At 38.9% G+C, this 9,381-nt stretch overlaps 2 pseudogenes across 2 annotated transcripts; one reads left to right on the forward strand and one right to left on the reverse strand.

Annotated features, from left to right (window-relative positions):
- Positions 1-543: 543 nt before the first annotated feature.
- On the forward strand, positions 544-2,909 carry LOC143630057 (putative metal-nicotianamine transporter YSL6; annotated as a pseudogene). Its single transcript, XR_013153089.1, has 6 exons — positions 544-727; positions 799-896; positions 1,266-1,403; positions 1,494-1,683; positions 1,772-1,897; positions 1,978-2,909. The product of XR_013153089.1 is annotated as a putative metal-nicotianamine transporter YSL6 (transcript).
- Positions 2,910-3,858: 949 nt separating this feature from the next.
- Positions 3,859-6,247, reverse strand: LOC143630036 (GRAS family protein RAM1-like; annotated as a pseudogene). The gene is made up of 3 exons (XR_013153085.1): positions 6,225-6,247; positions 5,339-5,995; positions 3,859-4,977 (listed from the first exon to the last, which is right to left on the reverse strand). The product of XR_013153085.1 is annotated as a GRAS family protein RAM1-like (transcript).
- Between the last annotated feature and the right edge of the window lie 3,134 nt (positions 6,248-9,381).

Raw genomic sequence — 9,381 nt, forward strand, 5'->3', positions numbered from 1 at the left:
TTCGGTAATTAGTTCGTGAACCATTCACTTGTTAGGTTCGGTTCACTTACATCCCTACTCAAGGATATGGAATTGGGTACGGGCCGTAGGCAAGGGGGAAGGAGGTGGATCGGTGATGGTTTAGTCAAGTGTTACGGCTCTAGTTAGGTTTAGAATTTAGGTCAGTTTCGTAAATGTTTAAGTTAGGATACTTAGGTTTTAATTAAGATGTACATGATTTAGTTTAGTTTACGTAAAGGGTTATGGAAATTTAGATGATAGCCTAATATGAAAAATTTAGTACTATAGTTAATTTTGTTTGGTAATTTAGTTGTATTAACTTAAGATACTTTTAGGTTTATATGGCCAAATAATCTAGCTTGAAATGATGTCGGCCTGAATCTGTTGGAAATACTGCGTCTAATCAACCTAATTGTATAACGGACCTAGAACTCATGACACGTGACTTGTAACACACGCCCTAATGCGAGGAGTCAATTAACTAATATAATTCGTGAATGCTTACATATAAATTAAAAAATGGGACCTGAAAATTTGAAATTGTTATACTATAGGTGGATTCGGGTCTTATTTGTTGTCAATGGAGGAACGAACGTACAATCTAATCGGGCCAGATTACCCTGGTAATCGCGCTGAAGATGTAAAGAATCCAGGATTATCGTGGATGATTGGTTTTCTTTTTGTTGTCAGTTTTTTTGGCCTTTTTAGTGTTCTTCCACTCCGTAAGGTAATAACCTTGTATTTATTAATCTAACATTTTAGCAATAAGTGAACGATTGTACGTGTGCATGATTTCAGGTTATGTTGATGGATTATATGCTTACATACCCTAGTGGAACTGCCACCGCAATGTTAATCAATAGTTTCCACACTACTGATGGTGCTGAGCTTGCAAGGTATATATGTTAAGCATGGGATAATTTATGTATCAACTGCTTATTGAAGTTCAATATTAGATTATAATTTATGTAATTTTAAGTATTTTTATGTGAACGTATATTACACGACGCTCATATTTTGTGGAAGCTCCCACGACTCTTTTCTGTATAAATATGAACATAGACCGCACAATACAATGACCCTTAACCCAGCGTCTATTATACTACAATAACTTGGAGACTAATTAATCTGCCTCTTCAAAGATAAACTCCTATTAATAAGGAAACAAATAATGACTTAAACCTAATCTAAAAGTGATAAAAGGATATAGTTAAACCTGTTGGCTTGCTTGTATCCATATTAATTTTCAACATCTTGTTCCACAGGAAACAGGTAATCTGCCTCGGGAAGTATATGAGCTTAAGCTTTATATGGAGTTGCTTTAAATGGTTCTTTGGCGGTATTGGGAATTCATGTGGATTTGATCATTTTCCAAGTCTCGGCTTGACCCTATTCGAGAACACGTATATATGTTTGTTATATTTGTTTGGTCATAACACGCGGTCTTAATTACCTTAAACTGAACAAAACATGAGGCGCATTCTATTCTGCAGATTTTACTTCGATTTCAGTCCTACTTATGTTGGAATTGGCCTTATTTGCCCACACATAGTCAACTGTTCAGTTCTTTTTGGAGCAATTCTATCGTGGGGCTTTCTTTGGCCCTTGATCGCCACACAAGCAGGCGATTGGTATCCTTCTGGTTTAGGAAAAAATGACTTCAAAGGTCTTTATGGATACAAGGTATAGGTATTTCCTATTACTGTTACTACATTAAGTTTATATCAGCACATACAAGGTTAACTTGTTTTTCACATGGCTTTGTATGAAGGTTTTCATAGCTATCTCCCTTGTTCTTGGAGACGGGTTTTATAAGTGAAGATAATAGTGATCACTATTAAGGCTTTGTTAGGAACTGCCAGGCAACAAGATCTCCCTGTAATAAAGGACTTAGCTGGTCAGATATTAGATATACCAAATGTTAAGTAAGAATTTATGTTGTTTGGCATTTGACACCAAACTATGCAACTTATGCAGACTCTGAGGATTCAAAATCACAAATGGAACAACAGAAAAGAGATGAAGTTTTTCTAAAAGACGCAATTCCAACGTGGTTTGCTGCGTCTGGCTATGTGGGTTTGGCTGCAATATCAACAGCAACAATGCCGCGTATATTTCCACCCCTCAAGTGGTACCTGGTTCTGTGCTCTTACGTAATCGCACCAGCCTTTGCTTTCTGCAACTCTTACGGATGCGGTCTCACAGACTGGAGTTTATCTTCAACATATGGCAAAATCGGTCTCTTTATAATCTCGTCATTAGTTGGAAATAATGGAGGTGTATTAGCTGGTTTAGCAGCATGTGGTGTTATGATGTCAATTGTCTCCACCGCCGCCGATTTAATGCAAGATTTCAAAACCGGATACCTGACTTTATCATCAGCAAAGTCAATGTTTGTGAGTCAAGTAGTGGGAACCGCCATGGGGTGCGTCATTACGCCACTCACATTTTGGATGTATTGGACTGCCTTTGAAGTTGGGTCCCCGGATAGTCCTTATAAGGCATCGTTTGCTGTTATATATCGCGAAATGGCAATTCTTGCAGTTGAGGGATTCTCTGAGCTTCCAAAGCATTGCTTAGTCTTATGTTATGGGTTCTTCGCAGCTGCCTTGGTCATGAACGGTTTACGCGATCAGGTTCCTCCAAACGTGTCTAGGTTCATTCCCATTCCCATGGCAATGGCTGTGCCATTTTACATTGGAGCTTACTTTGCAATTGATACGGCTGTTGGGACAACTATATTATTCATTTGGGAACGAATGAATAAAAAGGAATCGGAGAATTATGTAGGAGCAGTTGCTTCAGGGTTAATATGTGGGGATGGTTGGACGATTCCATCAGCGGCACTTTCTATTTTGGGGATCGACCCTCCCATCTGCATGTCCTTTGCCCCTTCGGGTGACAGCTGAGCATATAGAATATGCAGATCAAGCCATTATTTATGTTAGACATGTAAATATGTTTGATATGGTTTTCTTCTATCACATGCACCGGTTATTTCTTCTATTTTAATTTAGATTCCAACATGTTGGTGTTAGTTTAGTAAAACCATATCTATGTAAGAAGGGACGGACCAAAGACATGGGCTACGAGGTCACTACTTTGTTAATTGTTACCCAAAATTTGACATAATTCTATCAAGTGTTATATACAATGATCTTTTATAAAGTCAATGACTACTTAAAGTCAAAGTAAAATATCAGATCGAAGGATAGAATGTGTGAAATGTGATAGTAGTCATTGTACAAATTACAAGTGAATCTAACGGCTTTTATAAAACCTGATCATGTTTTCATAAATACACTAATTGCAATGAAGATTGAAAGATAACAACATCAGAAGTCATTTGAATCAAGAATTGAGATTTAAGTTAATTCAAATTAGCATAGAGGCAGCTACAACATAAAGATTTGGGTCAACTTTAATATGTCAAAATTTGCTTATAAACAAATTGCGATAAAAGGGCATTCTGGTCTTCTCAATGTTTTAACAAATCTGTTAGTTGATTAGTTTGATTTTCATTACAACTGTAGCCTTATTCAATTAAATTATGTAATTACAGTTCAAAAGCAATAAGAAGATCAATATCATTTGGTACATAATTTGTCAATCTTGTTTATACAGAGGGTGTCGCAGGATTCTTTAGGAACTGAAATTTATCAAAGGAACTGAAATTTCAAAGAATTGGATTTTCCTTATAAATAGGCATTGTGTACAATATAGTAAACTTATTTGTCTTATAAATGGGTAATAAAAGTTGCACATTTTATTCCCTTTTCATTCTTGTGGCATCTGTATCAATCCTAGACACCCGTAATAAAAAGTCACAAACATAATCTCATAAAGAGTTAAAACGTATCAGCAGCTCCATGCAGATGCCGCAAGAATCGACCTATCTTGCCATCCCAACAACAAACAACCGTTATCTTCCGTCAGCCTATACCCATCACACGGATACAAACTCAGCAATATCTTTGACTGAGTAACCGCGTTCTCACTCAGTGGCACCCCTTGAAACCCTTTTCCCTCTATAATCTTCCTCCATTTCTCCAACCTCTCATGTCGCATCACTCTCTCGGCCCCTTCACACGCCACTATGTTCCTTATCTCCAGTGCAAATATATATTGTTCCACCTTAGCTCGCTGCGCCGAGTCAGCCGGGAATGTCGCGTCAAGTGAGTCAAAGATGGCTGAATAATAATGTAACGCTTCCAAGAATCTACCCAAGAAGTAAGGACCATTATGGCTCGCTTCTTGCTCCACGATCGTGACAATATTGGGGGCTTGGTCTCAGACCATTTCTAGTAAATTTCCAAGGCAATGAGCTGGGACTCGCTGAAGGCGGTTCATTGAGTTAACCGCGAGGGCTTCACCAACTCTTCGGTTGAGCATATGCGGTTCTAGGTCTTCTAGTTGCTCACTCACCGCGTGGAACTCAAAGGGGACATTGAGAGAGTAGGCTAGCTCGGACAAGCACCGTCCGGTTTCCTTAATGCACTCCGGAGATGAGCCAATCCCTGTAATCCGGAGAAAAGGTGGGCCACTGGGCCGGGCTGCTAGGGCTTGCATGAAGGCAGGCCATTGGTAGCCTTGAAGGATGTCGAGATCGATGATATGCACACGCTCTTCGACTTCAAATGCCTCAAAGATGGCTTGGTTGGCGGTGAAATGCGCAAATTTGATGTACGGGCATGCTTGGTAAAGAATTTGATATATTTTTAGGATTTCCATTGCATTTGGAGGGAAGGGAGTGAATTTTGGGGCGGATGAGGGTGGTTTTGAGGCTAGCGTTGCAGTGAGACGTGCGGTGAGAGCCTCGGTGAAGCACGAGGCGACGCGTTGCATGGAATCGCCAAGTGGGGAGACTACTCGGTTTAGGTGATGAAGGTACTTTCTAGCTGACATGAAATCATCCTTAGCTACTGCTTCGGCACATGCTAGAAGAAGGTGCACCAATTGAAGTCCACTATCATGCTCCTGTTACACAGTTAATTAAACATAGTTAAGATCAAAATTAAATTGTTTTTGTTAGAGTCTATTATTTGCTATACTTTTTATAGCAAATTAGAATTGATATAAACGAGAAACCAATAAACCTTAAAATCCCTAGCTAGAGATACTTGGATTTGGATCGATCTATGGGCTAAAAACAACTTAAACTTAATCATTACTACAATTAAAATATCTTTAATTATTTTTGTGGCTCATGATTCTCTATCTTACCCCAACAAAAATATATAATGTGGTTGTAAGATGTCTCCACTCTAGTAAAGATGGATGGTTAAGTTTAGATATATCATATATGTGGTTTATATAATTACTAGAAAGAGAAGTGAACCTCGTCAGCAACTGGAGGTGGAACTGTGAGGTGGCTTGGGCTTATTGGTTGCGGTTGTGGTTGTAGTCGTGATGGCAAATGTTGTCGTGGTTGTCGCCTATGTTGTTTTTCTTCTCATCTCTCTTGCACAAGTTGTTCCATCAGTGGCGCGTTTGAAGGTGAAGGTTGGATTTGATGATACATCTGATCGTCATCGATGGACCCTTCAACACCACCACCACCACCACCACCATGCACCATTGTATTACTGTCATCATAAAATGTAGAATTGTTGGGCAACGTTAGGCATTCCAACAAATCTGGGATATCATATGATTGGTCCAAAGAACTAACACCTGCAACACTAGTGGTGGAGTATGCCAGGAACTCATCATTCCCATCAAAATCGTCCAAGATTTTCTCAATAGCTGGTAACGAAATCGTCTCGATTTCCATGAACTGATTATTAGGGGAGTTACAGTTGCTAAAACCCTTTGGAGGGGACTCATTCCTTTTGGTTTGCTAGTGTTGTTAAATGGCGCCAAAGGAGATGCTTTGAGAGGGGGCGAACACCCAAACAGATGTTGTCCACTATTTGGGTAATAGTTCAAATTTGAAGATGTTCTGACAGGAGACGAGATCATGAAATCCGCCTCGAGTGTTGGCCCAATCTTGGATCTTTGATAAAGAATTGATAATATGAACAATGATAATGAACAACAATCTTTTTTGAATAACTTGAACTTGGATTGAATGAAATAAACGTTCTGATGTTGCCCCCTATTTATAGATCACCAAGAGGTGTGATTTTAGGGTTGCAACCTTTCAAGAACAATAATATACAGACATGTGTTTTTGGCAGTTACAAACTTAACAACTTGACACTCTAACCCCTATACTTACATACATGTTTAAGTATGACTTAAACATACTTATAACTAATTACAATACGACCCTTGTACTTTGATGACGAGTGATTAATGCTTCATTCACCCCCTTAATCACGATCATCTTCTTGTCGTTGATCTTGAACACCTAGCATTTTCCTCATAGTTGCAAACTTGATTCTTGCGAGTGCCTTTGTCAAAATATCCGCCTTTTGTAACTCACTGCTAATATGCTCCACATTTATGTGTCCGTCTTCCACACACTCTCTAATGAAATGATAACGTGTGTCTATATGCTTGCTCCTTCCATGAAACACTGGATTCTTCATAAGCGCTATTGCTGAAATGTTGTCAATCTTCAGAGTTATCTTCTCTTCCTTCCAGCTAGTTAGTTCTCCAAGTAAGAGCTTTAGCCATAGTGCTTGACATGTTGCTGCTGTTGCTGCCATGAATTCTGATTCACATGATGATAACGCAACCGTTTGTTGCTTCTGTGTACACCAGGTTATAGGAGATTCTCCAAAGTAGAATATGAGCCCAGTAGTTCCTTTTCCTTTGTCTGTGTTGACGCCATAACTACTATCACTATAACCAGTTATCTTGTAGCCTCCTTTCTTGTAAATGATTTCATGCTCCTTCGTTCCTTTGATGTAGCGTATCACTTGTTTAACAGCTTTCAAGTGATGATCCATAGGTTCTTGTATGAATCTACTTAATAATCTCACTGAGTAACATAAATCAGGTCTTGTATGCAACAAGTACCTTAGACTCCTAATTAGACTTTTGTATTGAGTATAGTCTATAGGAGTGCCTCCCTCAGTCTTGGTTAACTTTGTTCCCGGATCCATGGGAATTTTGGTCTCATTACTGTTAACCATATCACTAATCTGCAGGATTTTATTGATATATCCTGTCTGTTTTATTGCAATCTCACCCCCTACTTGAGTAACTTCAATCCCTAGATAATATGCTAGCAATCCAAGATCACTCATTTCAAACTTATCTTCCATTTGGGATTTGAACAAGTCAATTTCATTCTTTGGAGTGCCCGTGACTATCAAGTCATCAACATAAACTCCAATAATCAGTGTAGAATTCTTTGTCTTCTTTGTATACACTGCTTGTTCCAGATTGCATTTCTTGAACTTCAGCGACTTCAACGTCTGATCCAACTTCATATTCCAAGCACGTGGTGCTTGCCTTAGTCCATACAATGCTTTAGTAAGTGTGTAGACTTTTCCCGCATTCTTAGGCTCTATGAAACCCTCAGGTTGTGAGACATAGACCTCTTCTTTCAATTCTCCATTTAAGAATGCTGACTTTACATCCAGATTATGTACTTCCCAGCCATGATAGGCCACTAAGGCTAAGATTAACCGAACAGTTTCGATACGTGCAACCGGTGCAAATACTTCATCGAAATCTATACCATGTTCTTGAACGTAACCTTTTGCTACTAACCTTGCCTTGTATTTCACAATGTTTCCCTTAGCATCTTTCTTCGTCTTGAACACCCACTTCAGACCAATCATCTTATGACCACTTGGCAAAGTAGTCAACTTCCAAGTGTTGTTCTTGTTGATTGAATCCAATTCAACCTTCATTGCTTCAATCCATCTTTCATCGGTAGATGCTTCCTTGTAATTATGTGGTTCTTCCTCCACCATCATAAGCTCTTCCAACTCATCCATGTTTAATCGTCTTGTTGGTGCATCCTCTTGTACTTGTGATATACTCCTAAAACCTCATTTAGGGGTATGATCAAACTCATGATGTGAACTCCTAGTTGTCTCATGAACCTCTTCCTCTTCATCTAATATAGGTTCATAGGAGTATGTTGGAGGGGTAACAGGAGAGTTTTGATTACCAACTTCTCCTTCGTGATTGTCTTCGTGAATCTCGGGATTTACCGATACTGTTTGATCTTCATCAAACCCTTCAATGACAAAACTTTTCGATTGCTTCTCTGATGTATCCTTCTCTTTGATATAGCTATCCCAATTCCAAGATTTCTTCTCCACAAACTTAACATCATGACTTACACAAATCTTATCTTTTGCCGGATCATATAACCTATATGCCTTCGATCCTTCCTCCACACCTAAATAGACCATAGGTGTGCTTCTATCATATAATTTCTTCAAGTGAGTTGATATTACCTTGGCATATACCGTGCAACCAAAAATCTTCAAGTCTCCTAGATTCGGCTTTTTCCTAGTTAGTGATTCGTACGGTGTTTTCTCCAATAGAGCTTTTGTAGGAACTCTATCTAGTACGAATATTGCGTGCCTAACTGCTTCTCCCTAGAAATTCTGAGGCATCTTCGTTGCCTTAAGCATGCTCCGAGTAGTAGATAACATCGTCCTGTTTCTTCGTTCAACTACTCCATTTTGTTGTGGCGAGTAAGGTGCTGTTAGTTGCCTTGCAATTCAGTTTCCTTTACAATACTGATTGAATTCGGTTAACGTGAATTCTCCTCCTCTATCAGTCCTCAGCATCCTTAACTTGGTTCGTAATTCTGACTCCACCTTTGCCTTGAATTCTTTAAATAACTCAAATGATTGATCCTTCGAGACTAAGAAATAAACCCAAATGTAACGAGTACAATCGTCTACAAGTAGGAATATATACTTCTTTCCCGAATGTGTTGGTGGGGATATAGGACCACAAAGATCTCCATAGACCAAGTCCAAAGGTTTTAAAGACCTGAACTTAGCCTTATTTAGAAATGTATCTCTATTGTGTTTTCCTATAACACAAGCATCACAGATCTGACCTGTGTGCTTGACTTATGGAATTCCTTGAACCATCTTCTTTTGGGTCATATCTTTGATTGAATCAAAGTTTAAATGACCCAATCTTGTGTGCCACATCCATGCTTCGTCATCCATGTTTGCTAGAAGACATACGGGTGTTCCTATCTTCAACGTGACATTGTATAACCTGTTCTTGGACTGTTCTACTCTGAACAAAAGGTTCTTCCTGTGATCATATATTAACAGACGATTTCCTTCCATGACCACTTTTCACCCGATTTCTATTAGTTGCCCTAGGCTCAATATATTGTTCTTAAAATTTGGAATGTAGTACACATCGGATAAGATCCTTTGTTCTTGATTCTTACATTCCAACAATATAGAGCCTCTTCCCTTGATCTCTATGTATGATCCATCTCCA

This window comes from Bidens hawaiensis, unplaced genomic scaffold (genome assembly GCF_021521415.1).
Source record: "Bidens hawaiensis isolate Kalapana, Puna unplaced genomic scaffold, B.hawaiensis_p1.1 tig00005523_1, whole genome shotgun sequence".
Classification (NCBI taxonomy): Eukaryota; Viridiplantae; Streptophyta; class Magnoliopsida; order Asterales; family Asteraceae; genus Bidens; species Bidens hawaiensis.